This window comes from Prinia subflava, chromosome 2 (assembly GCF_021018805.1).
Source record: "Prinia subflava isolate CZ2003 ecotype Zambia chromosome 2, Cam_Psub_1.2, whole genome shotgun sequence".
NCBI lineage: Eukaryota > Metazoa > Chordata > Aves > Passeriformes > Cisticolidae > Prinia > Prinia subflava.
This window is the reverse complement of record NC_086248.1, coordinates 31723940-31750182: the sequence shown is the minus strand read 5'-3', so window position 1 is coordinate 31750182 and position 26243 is coordinate 31723940. Positions and strand designations below refer to the sequence as shown.

The following is a 26243-nucleotide window of genomic DNA, read 5'->3' as shown; positions in this document are numbered from 1 at the left end:
AACCAGAGCACCAAGTACCTCCAGAGAACTCTGTGCAGAGCCCTGTGGCTAAGGCTGTGCCACACCCACATTGCTCCAGATTCCAATGGGAGGCATTTACTTGAATGCAATGCCAAGCTCCCTGTGCTTGTCTGGAGCATGATGCAGAGATGCCTCTTCAGGAACAGCTTGCAGGACAGTGCAATAATGCAGTCCACATGGCAGCTCTGGAATAACCAGCCTTCCCGTTACCCAGGGAATCCTATCTCCCACAGAAGGGTAGAGATGACTACAGCAAGGACAACATGTTTTTAGTAAGTGTTTCGTGACTGTACTCTCTAGCTTGTTGTTATTTATAGAATAAATACATAGAATCTGTAGGCTGGGAGAGACCTATGGATGGAAATCGCCCATTCCAATCCCTATTCTAAGCAAGCCCAACCCCCAAAAGTGAACCCTGGGCAAACTGTATAGTTAGATCTACTTTTAAGACACCCAGTGCACTGCTATTTCTGTTATCTTTCATTAAATACCTATGAATATTTATTATTTCAGGATATAGTCTTTGTGACTCAAAGCACTCCCGCTCTGTGTAAACCTAAACAGAAACTTCTTACCCCAAATTCACTGGCTCATTGTGGCAGAGCCAGTGAGCTCTGTTAGATCCCTCATCTGAAGTTTATTCACAGAGCAATACACTGTCATCACCAGAACAAGGCTCCAAACCCTTGCAGATTCACACAGGTTGCTGTGGTGTCTGCACAGACAAGCACTGACCTACACGGTGTCACATGCAGTGGTGCACACGAGCCAACGTACAGTGCACAGCCAGCAGCATCACTGAGATAACAGGAACACGTTTGAGAGAAGAACAAGGTAAGACATATGGGAGTACTTTAACACAGCACAGAAAGCAGTTATCTACACAAAAAATGACAATACTAAACAAAACATTAACATGACAAATAAAGAGTGGTTTAGCTGTTAGTTCTTGTTTTGTAGCATTGCTTCCCACTAATATCAGGACAGTTAATGCAAGAGCTTCTAAGGTGGATAAGGTCTGAACTTCTGGATGACACAAGCACATATACAAAATGTCTAATGAACTCTGTCTTGCATAAAGCCATATTCTTTAAATTATTCATGCTAGACCTAATATGTTTAAAATATCAATCCATTTTAGAAAAAAAAGTTCTAGATACAGATTTAGGAGAACAAACATTCTCCAGATCAGCTTGAGAAGGCTACGGCATTCTGTACAAATTGATCAGTCAATACAAAGAATACATTGTTCGGCATACAGAGAAAAGCACGTTACCTCTGCCTCCAGAAATTAAGCCTGTGAGATAGCAAAGAATGGCACTATTTTCACTCAGATTTATTTGTAATTGTGACGTCATTTCAGTTCACTTGTTCACTTCTTCCATTAAAACAGCTGTCAGGGTTTCTGAAAATCATACATTGTCAGCTGACACAAGAGCACAAAAACTCTGCAGCAATCTCCTTGTTTTCTTGTCTGTTCAATAAGGAGCAATTTCAAGGCCAAATTGAGCCAAACAAATCGAGAATCATTTTCTCAGATGTCCTTTGTCTTTGAAGCATTATTTCATTCTCGCTGCAGATTCACTTCCATGGACTGAAAGCATTGCAGGGGCCTTTCTTTGTTTTATGTAACTGCTTCCATATATGAAGGTTTTTCAGGGAGAGGGAGGGAATATCACATATTCTAATCTGCACACCCTGGCACTCAAGAACAGGTTGATCAACCATCGATGGCAACAATAGGAGCACTGCCCCTGCTGTGGTCTGGGGATATCCTGGGCTCACAAGTGGTGTTATGTGCCTCAGCAGGTGGTTGGCTGCATGCAGCAGCCTCATAAAGTGCCTACACACACTTCTGCATTTCTCTTAGTCTCACAATGGAGGAAAAGCAAAGGCAGTGAGGCCTTCAAAAATGTGTATGTTAACCCCCTGTCTTTGTAATATGCTTGTAAGATAGGAGGCTCTAGCCCTCTATCTCATTCTTGTGTTCTGGGTACTCCACAGAAGAGCAGTTTATTCTAAATACCATCTGGGATAGCTGCTTGCTTAGCTTAAGTAGCAGAGCTTCATGTGTGGGCTTGGAGGTTCCCAGATTCAGGTACTGAGATGCTTTGAGCACAGAATTTTTTACTCTGTTTTAGTTTGGGTCTGTTCAAGGACAGAGAGACATTCTCAGCACACTGTGAATCAGACCTTTGTCTAAAATAAAGTATTTTTAATGACAAACCTGAAGTTCTGTTACTTGAGCACCCCCGCAGAAAGTCATGGAGACTAAAGCACTACTTTCCTGTCTTACTTGGAGTTCCTACAAAAGGGAACAAGGCTTACTTGGCTGCTAAACTTTGCAACCCTCACTGAATGGAAAATGGAGACATGCAGTGCAGCTGCAAAGCTCAGGCTGTAATATTTCATAGTACCAGACTGTAATTGAGCCAGGGCAATGAGGAGAAACAAAAACTCAGTTGGCACTCTGCTTTTCCCCACCAGTAAATCAGAGCTGATTTTGCCAGCAAATTGCTCAAGTATATGCATACTACAGCAGTGTCCAAAAAAGAGCATATAGAAAGAGAATATAGGTATAGCATATGGTAGGGAATACCATATGAATGTAGAAATAACATAACAGAAAAAGAACGATATGCTTTGTGTTAAATTAGCTAAGAGCTAAGTCAGATGCTGTTTAATCAGTAAGTGAGCAATACAACTTAACCCCTTTTTAGCATGTAATTAATGATGAGAGACTTTTAATCCTGCAGTTAAGTTCTGCACAATATCTGAAACGTGACTTGATTCTTATCTGGTTTAGCTGTATTACACTCAGTTCACAGTGAACAAAGAAAAATCTTTGAGCAAGAAAATTTATTCTTATTCTGATGTTGGTTTAGTGACTTTTTCAAGGATATCCTCCTAATGGGGCCTAACTCCAAACAGGTCTCATCCTTCACCTTTCATACACAAAGGCCTACCTAAGGCTCATGGTCACACAAAGAAATATAGGACAGATCTAGTTCTTTTCCTGCTTTCTCTCACTTATAACTCTCTCAGATACAGTCCTTGAGACTTATCATGCTTCTTTTCTCATTTTCCTTAGCAGTACCTTTCCTTTTTAACAGCAATGCTAACCCAGGATTAGGTTAGTACACACAACATGCTCGTACTTCTTACTTGTAGGTGTATCACCAATTCCTAGTTAAGTTCTACTGGAAGAGTTTATCTTTCCTAACATCTGTAGGTAGGTTACTGGAAAAAAGTTTCAAACTAAAATCACCTCTGGAAGAATCTCTACATCTTAAATCAGCTTCTAAAATCAGTTTCCAGAAATGTTGACAAAACCTGACAAACAGAGCCTTAGGCCAATTAATTATTTTATTTTGTTACTGTTGATTTTGATTACTTTTTTTATAAAATGCATTAAATTTGAATATATTTTTAAAATAAAATAAATTTTAAAAGTTTATTTTTTATTATCAAAACAATGAGGCATTAAGAATTAACAAACAAAAGTCGGAGAATGTCACTGAGCAATTACACTAAATCAAGCCTTTCCCCTGAAATGGCTATGGGTTTGACTATCTAAAATTTTCAACAGAAAGGCTTCATAAAAAATTTTCTTGGTGGCTGTGCTTTACACATTTTTGTAAGTATCTCTTCCCTTGATGCTTCCAAATAAGATGTCACCAACCTACTAGTCAACAGTGAGGTTTAAAGGCAGGAAAAAAAATCACAGAATTACATAATCAGAGAATATGCTGAGTTGGAAGGGACCCACAAGGATTATCAACTCCAAATCCTGGTCCTGCACAGGACCATCCCCAAGAGTCACACCCTGTGGCCAGGAGCACTGTCCAAATGCTTCTTGAACTCTGTCAGGCTGGTGCTGTGATCCCTTCCCCAGGGAGCCTGTTCCAGTGCCCAAACATCCTCTGGGTGAAGAAGCTTTTTCCTGACATCCAACCTAACCTTCCCCTGACACAGCCTCAGTCATTCCCTTGGGTCCTGTCCCTGGTCAGCACAGAGATCAGTGCCTGTCCCTCCTCTTCCCCTCACGAGGAATTTGTAACTGCAGTGAGGTCTCCCCTCAGTCTCCTCCAGGCTGAACAGACCCAGTGCCCTCAGCTGCTCCTCACACAGCTTCCCCTCAAGGCCCTTCCCCATCTTCACTGCCCTCCTTTGGACACTCTCTAACAGTTCAGTGTCTTTCCTATCTTGTGGCACCCAAACCTGCCCCCAGCACTCGAGGTGAGGCTGCCCCAGCCCAGAGCAGAGCAGGACAATCCCCTCCCTTGCCTGGCTGTGATGCTGTCCCTGATGCCCCCAGGACAGGGTTGGCCCTCCTGGCTGCCAGGGCACTGCTGATTCAGGTCCAGCTTGCCACTGACCAGGACCCCCAGATCCCTTTCCGTGGCACTGCATCTCATTCTCAGTCTGTCCATGCATCCAAGGTTGATCCATCCCAGGTGCAGAATTCAGTTCTTTCCCTTTTTCATGCTGGATTACAGTGTTATACTCAAAAAAGCATTGCATAAACAATCCAGGCCATAAGAAATGGAAAACTAAATCAGACAGTGGGGCTGGCTGGGAAGAGGCAGTGTTATCTGTACATGCTGGTGTGGACAAGGATCTAATGCACAGAGAGAGATTAAGGGCATTGTTCAGCAAAACCCTTAAGCACGTGTATGAGTAATCCCACTGCTGCTCAGGATGGTATTACTGCCGAAGGAAGGTCTACAGCCCTTTGTGTTAATTCAGGGCCTTGTTGACCTGTCCAAGGTCATACAGTAAATCTGAGATAATTCTAGGATTTGGACTCAAGCATCTTGGTTTCTGCTAGAAGGCCTTGAAAAGAAACTCAGTCTCCACTTTTCAGTTTAGGTTTATCACTATTTGTTGTGTTTCTGTTTAGAGATAGACAGACAGACAGATAGATAGATAGATAGACAGATTGATACATACATACATACATATTTAGGATCCCAAACAAAAACCAAAAAACAAACAAAGAAACAAGTCTCCAATCCAATATATTTGAAATCTAACTGACATGAATTTATTAAATAGGTGTAAAAAATTAACAAGCAAATAGTATAATCATAAACATGAGGGGAAAAAAATGTGCAGGAACGTAGTATGCACAATGTTTTGTAAAATTGCCATGACTCTGTCTTGGCTTGAAAGACAGGTTTCTGCTAAGCAAGGCAGGAGCTTCCCTTGGAATGGAAAATGTAAACCCTTTCCCTCCAAATTATTATCATTTTGAAATTACGGAGGTCTCAGACAAAGATATGAGAATAGGGATAATAATTATTTACTAGTATGTATCATAAAGCAAACAAACAACTACAGCATTAACAAACAGAACCAGGAACCCAGTGACCTGGCTCTGAGCAGGGCAGGAAGAGGCAAGCTCAGGATCCTGGGCACCTGACCAGATGGAGATAGGTCCTTCTTTTAGTGAAGTAGATGTTAATAAGGTCCCAGATCAGTGGCTGCTCTCACGAGCAGAGGCTCACCCCACACCAGAGGAAGCAGCTCTGGGCTGGGCGCTGGCTGCAGCAGTGAATTCCCTTCCCCAAGAAGCAGCTCTGACCATCCCCCCCCAAAGCCGAGAGAGAGAGGCAGCAGCTGCCCCAGCCCCGTCTTTTACCTGTCCCAATCCTCGTGGTGTCTCTGCCCCTCGGAGTGAAACTCCCAGATAAGAGAAGTGCAACCAGATGCCCTCTTCCCCTGAGCTTGGCCACCTCTTTTTCTTTTTTTTCAAGTTTTTCTTAAGTACCCAGTTGACAGTGTTTCCTAGTAACTTATGGGAAAAAAAATCTATAAGTAAAAAGGAACAAAAGGGAAGAAACCCAAGCCCCAACACTCACTTTCTGTGAGATCACCATATAAGCAAGTCTTCAGTAGAAACTGAAAAATTTTATATCTATACATTATATATAGAAATAGGTTTTTCTGAATAAAGTTGGGAAGCTTCTTTCAGGAGAAGAGAATGTCAGAGTAATGTATCTTACAGATACAGCCCTCAGTAGAGAATAATCAGGTTCAACAGACCTGTTTTATAGGAAACAATATCTTACAAAATCAGACTTTGATATTTTGAAATAGACTTTGCTATTAAGAGGTGATAAATTTTTTTGTTAATGTCATTGTTATTTTTTTTGTTGACCAAAGAAAATTATAGTTTAAACTGAACTTCATTAAGTTATTGTTCCTAAATTTGTTGTTTTCTGATGAAGATATATTGCAAAGCCTTCACCCTGGTTACATCAGGTCATTTTCCATTAAGAAGTCCATGCAAATTTAGAAGAGACTTTTATGTATTCAGCCTCCCTGAACAGCTTTTAAAACAAGAGCCTAAAAAATGACCATTGCCCCAGGTAATGGAGTTCCATGTACTGTACCAAGACCATTTGATCAAGACAAGTACAGAACAAGTACCAATTTAGGTAAAGTCATGCAAAAGATTTTTTTTTTTCTCCTCTCATCTTACCTCTTTCTTTCAGACAAGAGAAGTTGCATAGGAGAGGAAGTTATTCCTAATACCTTGTCACAACTCTCAATGCAAAGTTTAGATTCAAATTAAGTGATAAATAGATTTGTGAGAGATAGAGGATTGGTCATGAAGTGGAACTTACTCAATTTCCTTATCAGGCTGACAATGAAGGAGAAAAGACTGTGAGAGAATTGGAAATATGTTCCTCCTGGGGAAGAGGAGACTGAGGGGAGACATTATCACAGTCTACAACTTCCTTGTCAGGGAAGGGGAGGGACAGGCACTGATCTCTTCTCTGTGGTGACCAGGGACAGGACCCAAGGGAATGGTCTAAAGCTGTGTCAGGGAAGGTTTAGCTTGGATATCAGGAAAAGTTTCTTCACCCAGAGGGTGGTTGGGTGCTGGAACAGGCTCCCCAGGGAAAGGGTCACAGCAGCAGCCTGACAGAGTTCAGGAAGCATTTGGACAATACACTCTGGCACATAGTGTGACTCTTGGGATGTCCTGTGAAGGGCTAAGAGCATGATAACCATAGTGGGTCCCTTCCAACTCAGCATATTTTTTGATTCTCTGTTCTCAGAACCAGTTACATAGACAATATTACCAAAGCAAACTAAGAACCAACAAAAGGACAGGACTCCACTATATGCCATAGCTTTACTTAACATATTTTAGGTCTTCAGGGTCAGTAACATGAGCCAAAACAAAAAAAAAAACCTCCTCCTTCAGGATATGAAGACTGTCATCTTCTTAACAGCAGTGAATGAGCGATTTAGAGAGTCCTGTAGGCACAGTGCAAGCAGCAGGCTGCAGAGAAACCCTCACCAACAAATATTGCACATAGTGGTAAAAGTTCTTAATTTGACTTATTCAAAGAGCAAGGCTTACAATTAGGCTTGCTCAAGAGTTCCTACAAATCATGTGATTACGCCACTTGGGAGTCTACCACTGAGCTTCATTTGTGTATGCACACATTATAGAATTATTATTGACCCCTATGCATATTGGTTGACATCACCCATTGCTAATGTTGTCAGGGACCTTCTACTGTAACACCTTGTTTACAAATTTTTTTAAGCTTGCAAAACTAAATAAGCAGAAAGTTTTCAGTCCAGATGTTTGCCTGGGATCACACTTTTATGGACAAATTCCATAATTTTTCAGCTAGGAACCCATCCAGAAAGAAAATTATTTAAATGTTAAAAGCTGTTATCATTTCTTACAGAAGCTCCATTGGCCTCTGACTCTGCAAAAAGACCATGACATTTTTCAGGGTTGAACTTTTTTAACACGAGTATGCCTTTTGCCACTCTGCTGAAAAGCACCCCACTTGGCTTCAGTCAACGCCCCTGCAAAATCAGGTTTTGCTTAGTAAGCCCAGCAGAAATTTGCCAACATTTCTGAGGTTTAAAAGCAAAAGTTTCTGAAGATGTGTCTTAACTAAGAGTGCTTGAAAGACCCCTGGAACTGAAAGAAACAAGATCCTCTGATTCAAGGAAAGAAGACCTTTCACTTTCTTTGCAAATCAACAAATTCACATCAAAGAGAGATGGAACTTCTCATCCAAACAGAAATAATCCCTGAATTTTGGCCAAACAGGAGTGAAAAGAGGTAACAACTTTTGCTTCAGCGCTATTTCCCTGCCTCCTAGGTGTTCAATTTTCTGCTGGATACCTACTCTGAAATTTTAATTTAGTTGGAAAGATATGGGTTGCTATTGATCATCTGCTTAATCAATTCATACAATCTGAACATCAGCTTGCAATACTGTCAGAATTTTGTGAAGTTCTATTAAATGAATAATACAATTATTCAGAAAATATGGATACTGCATCAGCAACCATAAGTCCCTGTAGCTTTTGTTCTTGGCATCCTGTTTTTCCTCTTCCAAATGAAACTACTTTTGTTTACAGAAGTCGATTTCTAGCATATCATAAATAAACATATTTAAATCCTACCATCATCCGAGCAGCAGCTGCTCCTAAGAAGGCATGGGCTGTGGGATTTGAGTGCAAATCCAATTTAGTTCAGTCTCCAGCGGCCACTGCTCATAAAACTGAACATAATTTGTCGCAATTGGCAACTTCTACAGAAAGAAACTTGCAAGTTCCCCAGTACTATAAAGTATATATCTGCTGTCAAAGTCTGCTTTCTGCAGGTGTAGAGGATGGAGAAAGCAAGAACCAAGTACAGTTTTCCAGTTGCTTCTTCAGGATCCAGGCATACTATAGTATCCTTATTAAAGTTCACTGGGAAACATGAGGAACAGGAAAACCACTGGTTTAAAGTCTGACATCAGATTATTTGTGGTTTGCTTGAGAGGAAGATTTAAAATAAACACTCAATTGCTTTGTTACTGAATCAATTAGGATGGCTGAATATATCTGGAAAGGTATTTGATGAACTCCTGGATATATGTACCTGATGTAAAATAGGAAAGGAGAGGGTATTTTTCCACAAAACAAAATAATTTATGGAACTGTCTTATCCCAAAGATGCTGGTAACCTAACTCAGCTCTAGGTGATACTACAACAGCACAAAGGCAACACAGGTACATAGTAGTAAGTAAAATGAGCTGGTGACCATCTTCTGATGTTGAGGCCAACCGGCACAGCACAGCTGGTACCCTGTAACTAAACCTTCTCCAACCCAGCACATGGTGGTTTCATCTACACGAACAAGTAAAAGCATTACATTATTCCCCAAGACATGCCTAGATATTGTTTGTGAACATATTGAAAGGCAAAAGACAAACCCAAACCAAGGAGCACACTGACAACTCATCTGGATGGAGGCTTCAAGTAGCTACCTTGTAATCTTAGTGTAAACACAAGCAAAAATCCCCAACCAGGATACGGTTTGTTGAATAGTCTGTATTTTTAATATTGTGGTCTCTTTTCTAATCCAAGAGCCAGCCTTCCTCCATCAGGTACCAGGTGAAGTTCTCAGTCCCCAAGGAGACAAGTACTTTTAATGACAAGAGGAACTTGGGTAATCAATACTGGTCCTGATGCTTCAAGACATAGCTCGTTTTCCACCTCTTTTTTTTGAAACCTTCGTCTCAGGAAGCCCTTCCAAGTCCTCCCAAAGGAGTTCTCAGGAGTAAATTCCAGAGGAATAAACCTGCAAGCAAATTTTCTACTCTGTGTCATGGCTCCTTCCCAAAGAGCATAATAAAAGTAACTACAAGAGTGCACATTGGTTATGGTTAGTTAGCCTGGATGTACCAATGTTTAACAAAACCTCTCCATGTGCAAACATGACTCCATGAAATATTTCCCCAGCAAAAGTCTCTGCTAGATAAATGTCTCTGTACCACTTTCCATTTCATGGTGTAGATTTTCCCTGGAGATGGTAACATAAGTAAGTACTGCTTCCTTGTGGGCACTGGCAGGGGTACAGGAAAAAAAAAAACAAACCTCTTAAGTAATTGAGATTTACAGTATTTTTCCACCTATGTAGAAGGCAATTTCAGCAATTGCTGATTGATTTTCAGGCAATTGCAGCAAGTAGCTTTGACCACTGAAATCAGGAGGGCAAGGACACAGGAGTAAGGACAAGCGTTGCAGAGAAAGTGGAAAAAGACTTTGCATGGAAGTGATAACACAGTCCCCTGCTGGGTAAGCTTCTTTATTCCCTTATCTAAGTTCAACTGCAATGTGACTGAAAGCAGTCCTGTTCTCTGCAGGCAAGGTTTTAGCTCCAGCCTGCCTTTTGTATGATCTGCCTTGTATCTGGGAGACCACTTGATTCTCCAGCACTATCCGTGTGCACCCATTTGCCATAGATTCCTGTTTTGAAAATCTTGCCAGTAGCACTGACCTCCCTGAAAAATCTCTAAGTAGTTTTGTTATTTATTAGTTTTAATGAATGTTTAAAAAACCTTGTTTATATATTTTTTCCTGATAAAGTTTTTACAGGTTGGGGCAAACAGCTTGCAGTCTTGACATTCAACCTACATTTTAAAAAAAGTGAGTTAATCATTATATGCTAGCATATATTTTATTGTGAAATACAGCTATACCACCTTTCTCACAAATTCTGTCTTGTCTGTTTGAAAAGAAAACACACAATGCTAGGTAATTTTCAGGTTTCTTTTCTGCCTCTAACTCGTAGCCAAACATTCACACAGTTGGTGAAAAACGTTATCTTTGGAACTGCCAGAAGTATCAGCTTTAAAGGTTTTGGTCCGTTTTTCTACTACTCTTCTTCATAAGATATTCAAGGAAGAAAACCAAATTTTACTCTCACTTAAATCAACTGGCATGATCCACAGTGAGTTTTGATACAGTATTAAAAATGTTTTAAAACCAATTTTGGAAGTGCTTTTCTTTATTTTATGATGTCTGTAATAAAGATCTTGAGGATTTTCTACCAATTTGTCTCTCGCCATTTAAGAAAAGGGATGCCATGGAGAGCAGACAAAAATTATGTCCTTTAAATATATATTGATTTGTTGTAAACAAAGTCCTCTGCTATTTATTTGAGATATTTACTTCTAATTTCTTTCATTTTTTCCCACTGTCTCCACTTATCCTTCATGTTTCAGAGAATCATCTACAAAACAGTGCTTTGGTGTTACCCCAAGGAATTCATATAGACCTGTGCAGAAGTTGCCTAGTAAATATACCCCCTGCAGACAAAAGTTTCCAAACTGGAACTTCAGCAAGAGAACATAACAAAACTGTTAAAAGCCTTCTAAGAAAAAAAAAAAAAAAAAAAAAAGTGAAATTCATTTCAAAATATGAGAAAATTTGCTAAAACTTGAAAAAATGCGTATTTACATGATTTGACCATTGTCCTATTAGATATTACCTGGAAGTAAAAAAAACCCCACTGCTTTAGCACACTTCTACAACTTCTCTCTTTCTCTCATAACAGCCTGTAGGTTTCATCCTAACACTTCACAGTAAACTAAAAGGACAAATCTCCTCTTCCAGGAAGAAACACATTTGAGATTTATCTAGAAGTGCTTGACTATGGCATATTTACACTTTACTATGATATGGATTTGGACAAATCTAGTGTCTTCAGCAGATCACAATATTACAAGCTTTCAAATTTATATGTAGTCTAAGGTATTTTAACAGCTAAATTAAAGTTGGTAGTACAAATTAAGTCATGTATTTACACATGTTTTTGTGAGGCCGCTAACTAAACAGCAAACCATGGTGTTTATTATGTTATAATATGACCAATGAAGGGCTGCAACTCACATGAAGACTTTAGGAAGGTAAAAGTTGTACCAGCCTTCAAGAGAGATTGAAGTCAAAGCATCATATCTTTATCTCTTAATATAACAGTTTAGAAGATCCTGAGTTGAATTATCAGTAAGTAAGCAAAAACTAATAGAGGTATGTTTCTTAAACTGTGCAAAATGATGATGGATAAATTATTCCAAGCAAATATGGTTAGTTCTTATGATAAAATTAAATATACACTTACTACTACATGGAGCATTTGACTACTCATCAAAGTAGAGAGCAATTAGAGAGCAAATATTTATAGAATAGGTATAAAGGATTTGATTGTTAAGTACTGATTACTGGAGGAAAACACTTTTTCAGTATATGAGTTCATCCTAGCTGAAACTTTTATTTGCTTCAATAGGGATTAAAGGTAAACTCCATACTTGCAAAAGGCAAAGATTTATTGGTAAGTGATTGCAATCTGAGTAGTCACAATGTGCACAGAAATTTGCCATAATCAGATGTTGAACCTTTGCACATTTGTTTACTAATGATATAGCAACATGTTGAAATTATGCCTTCTTTTATGAAAGCACATGTAGAAAAGCTTGTCAGCTCACACAAATGGTATATGAAGTTGAAATTATCTTGGTAGAAAATGCAAAAAATTAGCTACAACTAATGTATTTCCCATTTTTCTGTTTGAATTCTTTTTCCAAATGATTTGGCATATTGCTTTCCACTCTGTGAAGTTTGACCTTTAAAACTCTGAGCATGAATATTGCTTGTTTGTAATTTTTTTTCATAAATTTAATCAAGTCTTGATCATTTGCATCTAAATTATCACCAATTATTAGTTCTGTGAAAATAGTTTTTTCATCTGAACAGAAATTGAGGGCAAAGTTCTTGCCTGTAGAATTCATCTTTTAAATTTTTTTTCTTTGTTTTACCTTCTAGAAAATTCTGAATACTGACAGCATAAAGCCTCCTGAATATGTTGGCCAGATTAATGTCCTCCCTAATATCAGGTATTTTTTCCTGCTTCTTGTAGGTGGATATTTAAATGATTAATGTTTCTGTTTTCCAGTTTGTTCTTAATCTATTAACGTATTGCTCTATGAACTTCTGAGATTATTTGCTTTAGAGTTCCCTGCAATTCTGAAAAAGAAAATACTGTTTTGACATTAAGCCTCTCCTGTCTTCTCTCTTGTCTATGAATTCCTTGTCAGAAAAATCGTAGCAATTTCAAGTATCTTTCAAACCATGTTCAACCATTTACTGATAGTCAATATGATCCATTTTATGCCAACACAATATGAACTCTCTCTCTGTTTAATGATTAAGTTTTTTTAATATTTGTAAGCAAGGAAATAAAAAATTTCTTCCCTTCAGCACCATCAAAACCTTGACTTTCCTGTGACATCTTGATTTTATTCTCTGTTACTCACAGGACATAGACAATAGCTCCATAAAATCCTCACCTTCATATCATGTACCATTAAGTTATTCACTGGCAGAATCTTCTTTCTTCCATACACTTGCTCCTAACATAATGCAAGTACTAAAATAAAGCTGTTTAGTTTTGTGTTAATAATTGTTTCTAACTGCTTATCCATAGGTTTAATTTTCCCCTTCACTAGACGGGTATGTTCCAATGAATGCACTAATGCCAAACAAGAACCTGAAAAGAATAAAGTCAATTTTTTCATCCTAAATGGAGAGGCGTTTCTATACATATCATAATCACAGACAGAACCAAGGGTGAGCTAAATTTGATTAGAAAAAATCTAGTCTGCCATGATTGGGTCCTGGCAATTATAATATTGAAAACAAGATTATAATGAAAATAATCAAATTTGTATTCCTTCTCTGCAGCAGTGTCACTGGTTTCAGATTCCAGAAGCATTGTTTATCTGTGGTCTCCAAGGTGAACGACAATGCAGCTGCAGAATCATCTGACAGACAGCTTGCAATGCAGCAGCATCAATTGCTGGTCTGTTAAATGAGATGTTGTTTTACAGTAATGGAAAGAGGCTCAAAGTAAAATAAAAACAATAGTACAGAGAGGGATAAAGACAAATTAAAGAGTTTCTTTGAATATACAATGGTTGTGGCCGTCTGATAATAAACAAAAAAGTCTTCCAACTACAAAATTGGAATTGATGGGGTTTGGCAGAATGCTGATCAGCAAAGAAAAATCTTATCATTATAGCAACAGATTTCCTAACACTGTATTACATATTAATTAAAATTAATATTGCTTGTGTTAAGGACTCCAACTCATCACTAAGTTTCCTGACAGAGTCTTTCTTGTTTTCAGAAAGGCACGTTCACATCTTTCCTGACAATGTGCAATGAACATAGGCTGAAGATGATAAAGATTTTTTGTTGTTGTTTTTTCTCCACCATGCAGTATATCCTTTTGCAAGACATAATTACCAAGAATAATTGCAAGACATAATTCAATTTGTCTAGAGATTCAAAGATTGAGGCTTCATTTAAATGATACACAGACAGAATATCTTTTGAATCCAGATGCTTATGATGTTACTGTCCTGGGTCTGAGTTTCCCCTACCTAGTCAGCACTTCAGTGCAGGCTCACACTCAGCACATCCCTGGCTTCAGGAGGTTGTACCCTCCATACCCTGAAAGCCTGACTCAATTGGAAAAACACTGGCTCCTCGGGAGAGGCTGCATTTTGTGGCTTAGCTGTACTCTTCTATAAACAGGGAAGCCATTAATAAGATAAACAAGCTTCTTGAGGAAAAAAAATGGTGACACCCAAGGTAAGAAAAGAAACTGAGATACCTAATAGAATGGGACAGGCAATAGGGAGGAATTCTCCTAGGAACAGGAAGTCGCAAGTAATGCTGAAAATAACAGTGATCTACCTTTTTTTAAATTGTTTTTCAACTGCAACAAGGTAATGCAAAATTTTATCATGGACTAAGACATTGTGATCAGTAGTTATAGTAAGACTCACTATTGTTAAGAGTATCTTGGAGATGAAGGCAAAACAACAGCAACTAAATGTTCATTACCAGGAAATCTCTCTTGACTAAGGATTTTATGTCAGAAGAAGAATTATCAGATTCTTTCATTACAGTCATCATATTCATTGCTTTCAAATATCAAATATTTTTCATAATCATGAATATAATTTGTTAATAACATTTGGAAAGTTTTTCACCTTTCACTGATTATTTTTGCTGCTCATGAAGACTTCTGGATGTGTCCTTGCCCCTCAGACACCTTTTCTGTTTTTAATGACAGATATTTTTCTTCCTTTTGATCTGACATAACCTTTTTATTCCACAATGTTGCTGGATGTTTATTACTTCCTATACCTGTATTTAATATACTGATTTACTTTTCTCCTGGAATAAAGAACATTTTAGGAAGAAGAATGATGAAGGCATAAATTTTGCTTCTAGTTTGCTCATTTATGCTTTCATTCGATAATGCGAGTTTGCTATTTGTAAGCAAGTAAGAACAAAGATATTGAACAGGAAGGCTCTTGTAGCACCTAGGAGTACCTGCTAATTGGTTTGCTTTGTAGGATCCTATTTCTTAATCAGAACATTTGCACTCACTCTACACCTCCTATGTGTGTGGAGGGGGATTTTTTGTGGGTTTGTTTATTTATTTGCTTGTTTGTTTTTAAATAAAATTTTTACTGTGTGGGGAGAATGCCAAAATTCTCTTTCCGTAAAACAAACTTTCCATTGGCAAGTCATGTCTGGCTACTTCCTGGGAAGCAGGGCCTCAGCACAAGTAGCAGTTTCTACAGAGGACAAATGTTGTGCATAATGAATACTTCCCCTTCATCCTCCTTTCCTTATCCTCTATATCCCAGCTGATATCATGTGGTATGAAATATCCCTTTGGACAATTTTGGTCAGCTGGCCTGGTTGTGTCCCCTCCCAGGATCTTGCCCACCCCCAGCTCCTTGATGGAGGGGAAGGAAAGTTGGAGAAAGAGTGCTGATGCTGTGCCAGCACTGCTCAGCCAAAACACTGGTGGGTTATCAATACCTTTCCAGTCATCAATACAAAGTTCAGCACAGGGAGGGCTGCAAAGAGAAAATGAACCTCAGCTCACCCAGACCCAACACAGTCATCTTCAAAGCCCTCCACTGGACCTGCTCCAGGAGCCCCATGTCTGTCTCGCACTGAGGAGCATACTGTGCTGGAAAAAATTGCAATAAAAAATTTTGATAATCATGGAATGCAAGATTGAAATATATTGTATGTACGTAATGCATTCAAACTCATGAAAAAAAAACCAGGGTAGATTTTTCTTTATTTGTATTTCTTTGGTTTTGCAATCTGAACAGCACATTGCTATACCATAATACAGAAATTTATCTACTAGGTTTGATGAACAAGTCCAGTAACTGCATGAGATAACTGTAGCAGTCACCTGACATATAACCCAGCAAACATGGTAGTATTTGCATTTGCAATTGATAAACACAGAGCTTTTGCTTCCACCTAATTTATTTTTTGAGTACAGAAACATCTGAAAGCATAACTTGGATATTCTAAAAGTACAGTAAAGTTGTAAATTAAATTTGAAGGATAATGGTAATTAGTTAAGCTATTGGGTAACCATTTAGAAAATATGTGCTAAATCATCCCAGCAGTGTAGCTTTTCAGTTCCTCCAATTCCTGCAATTAACCTGCCCCTCCTCCCCTCCATTGGTGAGTTTCTGGACTCTGCAAGATATCATAATCCAGCATGTGAAATGTCTTTTATTTATGAGTATGTCAAATAGCCATCCAAAAAAACACAAGTATGTAAGTTTACCTCAGTAGCTTTGCTGCCATTTGGAACTAAGAATGGCTGTGTATAATTGTTAGCAGTTATTTCAGATAATTCAATTTGTGAAAATGAATATAATTTTCTTTCTGGCTCAGGTTCTTTTCACTGCATCTCTTTCCTACAGGACTCTTCATTTCTCTAAAGGCAGTTCATTTCTATAACTGAGAGACTTTACAAACTGTCATAGACACAATTTTAATTACTTCAACAACATAAAAACAAGATCAATACATCACAGTAGGCAGAAATTCTATCTAACCTTTGAGCTTGTCATGACAACATTTAATGTCAGCATGCAGCTGACATTCTCCCTTGGAGAAGGACCGAGCTTTGGAGCTTTTATTCACTCTTTGCAAAGAGTGAATAAAAGGGAGAGTCTTAATGAGGGTGAAGGATGTGTGCCCTCTAACGCACAGGGTTAAATGCACGCCAAGATGCCTCACCTTCACAAGCAAAACACCTAGACTGTTTGTTACGTGATTAATGCTGTTTTGTTCAGAGAAAAACACAAGTCAAAGAATGTCAGTCATCAGTAACAACAGCACAGCAGACCACAGACACCATCCTGCTGAAAAGGTAAGAGGGTGCTCATGGCAATACCTGCTTCTGTGAATCCAAAAGTCAATTCCAAGCTCTCCAGGTCAGGAGTATACGCCACAGCTGAGAGCCAGCAGAGATTCAGCCGCAGGAAGGAAATGGCACTGTCTCACCCCCATGTCTGGAAAATTAGCTGCCACAGTCCAAAACCACTGAAAAAGCTCTGTCCAACCAGCCTTGCAGCTCAGCTGAGAGTTTGGAAGGAGGGGAAGAGTACAGGAACAAGCAGCACTTTGACAACAAAGAATTAGCCATCTGAACTGAAACAAGGTGCAAAGAAAAGATAGCACAACTCCTTCTCTAGGAACCTCAGGGATGCAACATTTTATGGATATCTGGCCTAAATCCACCACTCTTTCACTCATACATTACACATTACCCCGGCTTTTAGGGGAGCTCATAACACCCATATTCATTTCCATTTCTCAGGGGGAAAATAGTGAAATGAAATTTCCATTTGCAGATGAATATTTGCTTAAGTATTACAAAAAACCCCACACTCCAAGGCTCAAAACGATGTAAAGCTACAGGAGGCTTATTTTGTCCATTTAACAAAATTAATATAATTTTCAGCTCTTGTTGCTCTATATGCCAATTTTCTGTTTTTTTCATTGCTCAAATAATTTTCCAAATCAAAACTAGGACACATATTGTTACAATGTTAAACATGCCAACATAGTTCTACAAAATTTACATTTCTAAGGCAAAACAAATCCTCATAATATCTAACTTTTTTGCAGAGCAAAAGATTCACTCTGAATCATTACAACTATGTACAATATTCCTGAAATACAAATGAATTATTCTTGCAGGTTAGATTTTCTTAAAACTAATTACCAAATTACTTAGAAAAAAGAAATACGGATACATTTTTTTACCTCAAAGCAAGAAGATTTTGATTAGTTTCTAAGATTTCTTGAGCTCACAAAGGATCCTTACTAACTTGTAAGCCGTTATATTGAAGCCCCAGAGGTACAATGATGTGATGCTGTGCATGGTCTCAACCACCTCCCAGATAAAAGTTCTTATTTTCTTGTGGATATTCAACTGAACAATTTGGTTAAGTAATTATTCAGGGTTTATTTGAATGACATAAGTAGCCAAAAGTACTTATATTTCCTTGATACTTTGTTCTAGCCATTTGGTTTTTACCTCTAACCAATGACAACAGTATGACTGTGGTTCCAGGAGGGAAGAAAAGATAAAAAGCACCTGTCAGTCATTTTGCGAATAATAACCCTGAGCTTTTATACATATTTTTCTACACAAAATTTACCACGTCATCTTTACTAGATGATGATTACTTCCACTGCAGACACTTTTAGTTCTTTTGTGACACAACCGCAAGCTGTGCAGTGTCAGGCTCTTGTTTAACAGGGTCATCACCTGAAATTACTTCAGACAGAAAATATTCACTATCTGTTCTCAGTGATTCCAGGTGTTCAAATGTATTTTACTGGTATAATTTCTGTAGTATTCTGAACAAGTCAAATATTAAAGTGTTTGTTTCTGCTTTTGTAATGCAGAAATATCAGGTTTTACTCTTGTCCAATGCACGTCCAAAGTTTTATACAACTAACAGACAGAAAACCGGTTACATATTTGTTAAAAGCTTTGATGGAGGAAGATGAAATATATCTTGCAATATATCTTGCAGTCACATAAATATCCATGTACTCAGTTTTCACCAGTAATAATTATGTGCACAATTACCTGCCACCTTCAACATCTGGCTGGAACAAGGATCAAATACTTCACTGAGTGATATCAATTACCCTTAATTTCTTGCTTAACATGACTTAGCTTTTCCTTAACTTAAAAGGGTGGAGACTCAATGCTTCTGTTAAATAATGCAAAATCCATTCATGGAGACATTCTGGTTTGTTTTTCCATCTTAAATCAGCATTTGTCTTCTTTGTTAGACCAAACTTGGAGTGCAGAATTTGGCAGCTTGAAAAACAAGACAGTGAAAAACAGTGTCTACATTAGACTCTGAACGTAGTGCAAAGATGCATATGCCCAGTGGCTTCAGGACAGAAACTGGGGCAGCAAAAACTACTTAAAAAACACCCACTGGAATGAGAGTTATTTGTCTTCTGCTTTTCATCAACGTTTTTTCCTTTCAGGCAATTTTTTAAAAGATGCTGTAAGTTCAAGTGACCTATTGAAAAGTTCTCAAATGCCTTAAGTAGAAAGATTTATCAGGCTCATGATTGGCAAATGGTAACAAGTCTCAAAAGGATTTATGGAGCATGAGAGCCTTTGGTCTCCAAGAGCTCCTTATATTATGTCTAACGTGTCAAGGGTACAGACTGCAAAGCAGGAAAACCTTTGAAGATTTTAATTAAAAGAAAAAAGGGTCCTAAATTGGAGCACTGAATGATTGAGCCTGGACAACACTGCAAAGCAATGGGGAAAGAAAGAGCACACAGAAAGAACTTCTGTACTTTGTGCAGTGTTCACTCCTCCAGTGTCCAACTTACAACATTTTGCCTTTGCAGTTGAATCTGCAGATGCCATGAAGATACACTCTAAACTTTATCACAGGAAGGGAGTCACAGAGACTAAAACATAAAAGCGTGTGTTCCATTAATCCTGGATCTCTCCAGGCAGTAGATACTTGAGGTTTCCCAGACCTGAAGTAGGACAGGTAAGTATCCTCTTCACAGAGTCATCTCTTTAATTCAAAGATGTCTCCCTTTACCCACCTGCTTTTATTCATCTCATGTGTATGAAAGATTTAGCTTTCTACTGATCTCAAGCAGATATTGTCAAGCACTTTTTCTTTCTGAAGGGTGCAATAATACATATTTGTTGACTCATGGAAACTATTTCCACCCTCACACTAAGGAAATTATTAAACGCTGCTACTCCACAATTCATGTAGAAGGCTCTCTTAACGTCAGTAATTCTGGTAGAAATCAAGTACATTGTAGGTGGGCATCTCATCTAACTTCAGTGATCTAGAAATAATGGTTTTATTTGAAAAGATCATGAATATGACATAATACAACTTACCAGCAGTACAGTGTTCTGCAATCCTCACTAAGTTCTCTGAGTATGAAAGACAAATTTCTTTGGTCTTCTGTCAGCAATTGGAAATATCAAACATGAGAATGTGAATCATCTTTTCTCTCTCTTCCTCCACTCTTATCAAAGAAATATCTTTAGTATTTTGAGGCACTCTCACACAGCAATTTCCTATGGGCCACAAACGAGAGGTGAAAAGTGGTCATCAACTCTGCAGCCAATGCATCCTAGCCAACCTCCCAGTACAAAGCCCATTAATTCTCAGCAAGGATTAAATTCCAAAATGCCTAGAGAATTACAAAGAGTGTTACCACTACTGCATTTTCTACAAGTGTTCTGTCTTTTTCCTCGCTCAGTCCTGCCAAGCAGCACGGAAACCCTCTGTCTATGAGTAAAGAAAATACATAAACTGAGAACAGGAGGGGCTTTTTTTAATGGGCAAACTCCCTGCAGATTTTAAGTTTTTTCTCTGTGTGCTGGTATCAAAGCATAAATATACAGGCAGAAAAGCTTAATTATGTATGACTGTTTCAATCCCTTTAAAGGTCTTTGTTGCTTCCAAGAAAGAGATTTTTGTTAAAAGCTAGTGACTGAACTAGAAGCCAAAGGCCATGTAAACTGCTTATCTATTGATTAGTTAGTAGAAAATGCAAAATCACAAAGACTGAATCAGTTTTGTAAGGTGGCACCTTGAGTTTAACAATAAATGTCAACTGTAATTTGAGACTAAAAACAAAGAATTGAATGGCTGCCTTTAGACACAATCTGACAGCTGAAACACATTTGTCAAACCAGAGGGAGCCTAATAATAGCTTATTCAGGCAAATGTGACATTATCCACCACAGAAATACGCTGGAAATGGTTCACTTTGTTTCTATATACAAATGTTTTCTGTACTTCACTGATAGTCACTGGCAAATAACATGACAAACCTCTCCTTTACTCATATTTCTGCTTTTTTTTCCTATTATCAAATTATATTTCATGCTTGATACGATGAAATGGTTCTTACTTTCCCACTGAAATATCCAGAGTATTAAAGTACTTCTTATTATAGAGATAGTTATTGTGTAAAATTACAGCAGCCAAAAATTAAGGCTTGGTTGTGTATCATTTTTTTTCTTACAAAGACTTCATTTTTCTTATATGTGTTTCCAGTTTAATGGTTGATCAAAATAATTATCTTGTTAATTAATTTCAGAATGCATCTACTCTTTACCTCCTGCCACATACTGCTTATTCCCATGTCTTTCCAGTCATCTTTGTCAAAATGGACAAATGTTTCCTCTTCTTGATAAGTATTATGACAACATATGTGCTAACCCTGTGTTGTCTCTATTCCAGAAATCATGTTGGAGCTGTACAACGTGTCTGACTCACCCTTGGAACTCTAAGTTAATATGTCTGTAGCTCGGGGCTATGGAGCGGTTCTGACAGCTACAGGGCTAAGAAATACAGGGCTAAGAAATACCACTTATTACTCGATAGAGTACATAATGTTGTATGTTTTGACATGTCATTTTGACCCATAAAATGAAACCATTGAAAATTTAGGTAATCAGGTTTTGCTTGACTTTGTGCAAACCTTAACCATACATGCCTGGATTTTCTCTCATTGGAAGCACTGCTTACGGCAGTTATTTATATGGAAATTATGGCTGCTGCATGGCTGCACCAATTCAGGTTTCCATTCCATGTTTGGGTTTGGTAAGACACTTTACAAATACAAAGCATCATTTCAGATACCTACCTCCTTGCCACTATTACATGTTAAGTACCTAATTTTTAATTTCATCTCAGTTCAGTCTCACTGTATCTCCATTCTGAACTTATGAGAGATAGCCAAATGAAAATTCATATTTATCAGCCTGATGCAAAGCAAGAGAACTCTCACACCACAGAGATTCATGCCAGAGGTTGCTTTCAGGTCCTGTGTAGTGCTTTGCTATTTGTCCTGGTGACCCTTCACTTCTCCCTCCCTCAGACCAGGTGCTGCTGGGGTTGCCTGTTCTCCTACTGCAAGGTCCAGCCCTGCCTTATCTGGAGGAGATGTCTATTCCCTATAGGATGATGGGAAATAAAGAGGCTGTGATCAGGCCAGTGCCAGTCAGAGACAAAGTGACAGTTTGTTAATATCTGCTACCAAACCAGCATTTGTAAGGCTCCTGCTGCATTGCTTTACTGCTACAAGGTTGAAGTTGAGAAACTGGAACTACGGCCTCATCCTGCTCCGTGACCAGGACTACAGAGTGCCTTACAGCACCAGGAATTTTTCTCTTCTTGTGCCCAGGAGTGTGAAATTCCAGCATCCATGAACTTCGTTTGGAAGGCATTAAGCATCCCTAGTCCTCCCAAGTCATTAAGAGCTGTGAGCATTACCCCACCACTCCTCAGATGGCCTTGTTAGTACAGGTGGGCAAAACAAAAAGCTGGTCTTAAGAGCAAGCATGTTAAGAAGAAGGATTCAGAGTTCAGGTGCTATAACTCCCCATCTCATGCTTCTTTTGCATGGTAATACTTTCTTATTTCTTTCTGATATTGAGGCTAGAGGCAGAGATTTCAGTAGCAGCAGAAGAAAATTATCTCCTAAAGGAGTCCAGCTACTAGATTTGTGCAGACTCAAATCACGAGTTGCTGTAGAAAGGCAATACAGCAGCAAGGATAGATGTAATAAATGACATTTTCTAGGCTGATATTGATCACCACCATCATTCCTTCTTGCTTTTGTTTCTATTCAAATGAATTCTAGTAATTTCAAGCATATAGACTTGATTTCTCTCTGGATTTATTCTTTCTCCTTCCATTCAGGTTTATTATGCAATAACACTGCAATGAGTACGAGGTGGGAAGTAATGATTCATTTAATTATTTGTTTGGCTTTGATATAATAGCTTTCTAGAATTTTCTTTGGAACACAACATTTCTCAAGAGTCTTTGCAATTATTTTAACATTGCAATCCAGCGGGTGCTCTGATGGCTGGACTAGTAAAACATGAACAAAAGCTCAGAAATAATGAATAAACATTTCTGTTTAAATAAACAGAATAAATAAATAAACATTACTGTTTAAATATCTAAAAAAGAAAAGCAGCTCTTTCTGTCCTTCTATTCCTATGGAAAAAAAAAAAGAAAAAAATAAAGAAAAAAAAATTATCTAAATTAAAAGCAAAAAAAAAATCCCAAATACCTTGCTCAGTACATGAAATTTTAAAATCATAGCATAATTTGAGTTAGAACTGACCTTTAAAGGTCGTCTAGTCCAATCCCTCTACAATTAACAGAGACAAACCAAAAAAAGTTAGAGCTGATTTTACATAAGCAGTTTCCATTGCAGTCTTTTTGAAGCAGCAGCAGAAAAGCATTGTGCCACTCCTGTGCAATTCTGACTAGAACTTTAGCAGCCTCATAGCAAAGCTAGCAGAGAGGTGATAAAGCCCACTATGTTGAAATCATGAACAAAATGAAAAGCAGAATCCCTCTTACAAGGATTTGTAGTGCTTCCAGCAAGAAGCACACAACCTCTTAAATTACAAAACAACAGCACTGCTCTTTGCAGAGGCAGCAGTGCATCTCCGTGGGGATTATCCTTGGTTACTGTCCTCACTGGGGTGTGAGAAACCCACTTGGGACCCAGCTTCTGATTGCTGTTTTGGCAAGGAGGTCCCAGTCCCACTGGGTGTCAGATGTGAATGTGTTAATACTCAGATGAATTGGTACAAGATGCTGAGACTCTTTCCAGAGACACCGTGTGAGGTTTTTGTTGGTAATTATTGTGGCAGGAGAGCATCACACTAAAAATGCCCTTTTTAAACATTTCACTTTGTTTGTGATACTTAACACTTTATTTGCTCTGGAACAGTGGGAATGCCCTCAGATCTCCTCAGAAGATCCCCACACTCTCTCTGCTCAAGACAGAAAATAGACTGTGATCACATGCAAAAAGCATTATTCAAAATTTAACTGATTAAAAAAATCCATATGTGGGTTTAGATACGAAGAAAACAGTTTTTTCTCCAGTAAAATAGCATGGATGATGGAAGCTATAAAAATTTTAAAGTGGGTTAAGAATCAATAAACTTGAAAAATTATATACCAGAGAATAGGTTTTAAAAAAGGTAATTTTGCTTGGGTATGTTTTTGACCAAGTACTAACCTTTTAGAGACATAAGTTTGAAAGAGCTTAAAATAGCTTTTAATTTAGAGTACGTCAGAACTATATTCATTACATTTTCTTCAGTATAAGAGATCGTTATTTTAAAAAGACTGCAATTGTTTTTCATTATGCAAAGAGAATAAGCTTCAGTAAGTGGAAAAGCTCTTGTGTACCACAGGTAAAAGTCATGTCAGAATTTTTTTCATACAGGAACTATGCATATAATTGGTATTTGAAAGTAATAAAATAAGAGGGTGAAATTGTAAGAGGGTACAATTATTCCACTCTCATCTGAAGAAAATAAATGTGTATGGGAGAAACACATGCAGTATCTCTGAGGATAACCTACTATATTACTCTAGGAGTCAGTTCTGCCAAGACCTTGTTATTCACACTGTAGTACTTCTGTGAACATGAACATTTTTTGCAGTTTCTGCTTGAAAATCGATGTGGACTTGCACTGCTGAAAGGACACTTGATGAAGCACTGGAAACAGAGGATGATATCCTTTTTGTTGTGAACAGTTTCATGTTTGACTTCAAGAGAGGCAGAAATCTCCACACTGATTCTTTTTTAGTTAGTTAGTTAGTTAGTTTTATTCCTTCTGTGTGTAAACATATTCTGCCATGTAACCCTTTTGTATCTATGGTGATACATGTTTAAGGTGATAGGAAAAACAAGGTTTGGAAGTGGAAGTAATTTTTTTACGACACAAACTGGCATATTTTTTAAAAGTTAGGGTCTTTCAGCCTCACAATCCCTCCTTAAGGTCATCACATTACAACTGTTGGTTGAGTATGTGGTTTTCAGTAATTACAAAAAACCCCAAAACTCACAATACAGTCCTTTTCAAATTTCTTCACAGTTTACTAATAAAAAGTAAAATATAAAACTTGAATAAGCAGTATTATCTATATATTGCTTTTTAATTAATTCTTTTCCCAAAGAATCATCCAATAAAATAATTTTTAAAAGAAGAAAAAAATAGGTGAAGCAACTAAATGTAAAACTTCATAGTCCCTCTAGAGCATAAACTGTGATGTGAACTAAGCTGGACCTTCTCCACAACTCTAAGAACATAAAACAACTCCAAAATGAAGGCTGAAGTAGTTTGTTCTCTTTGCATGGTGATACATTTGTTTAAGTTAAGGGTACCACTCAGATTTGTAAACCTTTTTAAAAATATTTAAATTCTAAATATTAAATTTTATTTTTTAAACCTCCTATAAAAATTTGTTAAAGAGAAACTGTTTTAATTAAAATTTTTAATTCAAAATTAAGTTAAATTAATAATTTAATTTTTTCCAGGGAAAAATTAAAATAAATGCCTAAGAATTTCCATCAAAAAAGAAATGTATACTTAACATTTTAACAATGATAAAATGCTTTTACAGTGAATCATATTACAGATTCTTTTCTCAACCCATTCATTTAAATCATTTTCATCTAACAATATTTTCAGTAAGTTCCATGGATCAGACAAAGACAGTAACAGTGTTTGATGAGACCTATAGCCTTCACATGAATAATACCAATAACATTGAAGAAAAACTGCTGTTGGTTTGCCTAAACCTATTTACAAATCCTTCTTGAAGAACTTTTAATATAAAAAACCCCATTTCCAGAGACTGAGATCCCAGTCCATCCACCACTGCTTTGATGAGAGCAAAAGGCCACTAAAAGCCTTGGCCAGTCTCAGGCCAGGAACTACATCTACTTCACACAGGTTGGAATAATATATAACATCCAGCACAGCACTTCTCACTGCAGAACTGCACAGAGCACTGTGCCCTGCATGGCTGCCTCTTCAGAGGTTACCTAAATCAGGCTTCCTTTCTTCAGGCATGAATATTCAACTGTCCTCTAGTTCTGAGAAGCAGCTCTGCAAAAAACACACCACTTCCACTCTGGACCTTAAACCAGAAAAACTCACACT

At 37.9% G+C, this 26243-nt stretch overlaps 1 long non-coding RNA gene across 1 annotated transcript in view; it reads right to left on the bottom strand.

Annotated features, from left to right (window-relative positions):
• Positions 1 to 24114, bottom strand: part of LOC134546608 (uncharacterized) — a 245718-nt gene extending 221604 nt beyond the window's left edge. The window contains exons 1-3 of the long non-coding RNA XR_010079212.1: positions 20142 to 24114; positions 17127 to 19073; positions 15804 to 15890 (exon numbers count right to left, since the gene is read on the bottom strand). This is a non-coding gene — a long non-coding RNA (uncharacterized LOC134546608). The remainder of the gene's footprint in view (positions 1 to 15803; positions 15891 to 17126; positions 19074 to 20141) is intronic.
• Positions 24115 to 26243: the final 2129 nt, after the last annotated feature.